The sequence below is a fragment of the Eimeria acervulina genome, genomic scaffold (assembly GCF_000499425.1).
Source record: "Eimeria acervulina Houghton genomic scaffold, Eah_scaff1441, whole genome shotgun sequence".
Lineage (NCBI taxonomy): Eukaryota > Apicomplexa > Conoidasida > Eucoccidiorida > Eimeriidae > Eimeria > Eimeria acervulina.
Window position 1 is genome coordinate 1 of NW_013550236.1, and position 1,208 is coordinate 1,208.

Here is a 1,208-nt window from a genome sequence, read left to right on the forward strand (position 1 = left end):
ACAACAAATTATAATAAAGGTGTGCTGCAACTCATGATAATGACTTACTTATGTCGAGACCTCTAGGGCACCAGAAGCATGGTGGCAGGGCGCCCTGATTTTTAAAAGAACTTCCTTTTAATTATTTAACTCAGTTGCAGCTCAGGACAACTCTAAGCTAAGATAGAAGACTTTCATTATTATTGGTAGCACCGCATGGTGATTGTTAGCCAAGCGCAAGCTGCAAGCCCCACGCATAGCAGCGTGCTGCTTAGTTTTAGTGAGGTATGAAGTACTCTAAATATCTCTTTCAGCATCTCTTCGTATGAAGGTTTTGCGAGAAATGCACAACACCGATATTATTGCATGCATTGAAGAAGCCAGCACAACTGTATTCAGGATGGGTTCCCTACTCCGTCACTTGCTCGTTATGTCTGGCGGGAAAGCCTAATAATAATACTTTTAAACTTAGACTCTTGCAAACTTTTTAGATACCTATTAAAGGATATCTCAATGGATTTCATAGTCAATGAATCGCCTTAAAGAGGCGGGGCGCCGAGCGTACAGCCCCTTAATAGACAGTTATCATACGGCTGCATAGGCCAGCTACAGAGATACGGGGCAGCTGCCGCCACCATCACCTTCTCCTCCTCCTTCAGAGGAATAAGTGCTCCTTCAGAGCACTCATTCCTTGTTGATTAACGATGGGAACAATGAAAAGTGCTGCTTGGGGAGTGAGCGCTGTGGAGGGTTTGAAGCCTCACGGCTAAGGCAGAAGAATCTCTTTGTGTCTGCATTGCCCCCGTTGAGAGCTGCGATAAAGCCAATAAGCACCATATAAAAGCTCCAATAGAGCAGCTTACATCCCATAAAGCCTGAAGGAATCTTGGAGATTGCGGAAAGGCGGCTGCTGGAGCACCTGCTGCTGTTGCTCCTGCAGCAGCAGCACAGTAGCTGCTGCTGCAGCTGCGGCCGCCGCTGCTGCAGCAGCTACCAGGTCTTTGCTTTGCAAGGACCTGGGAAAAGCAAGCAGAGGAGGAAGCCATTCATGTGCTGCACCGTGCCTTGTAATTAGTGCTACAAGGCAGCCCCACCTTCATGCATGCCGAAGCTAAGCCGACTTTTCTGCATGCGCGTACACTGTAGACAGTTGTTAAGGGCTTCATTAGCCTCCTATTAGCATGCATGCATGCAGATATATATATATATATATATATATATATATATAT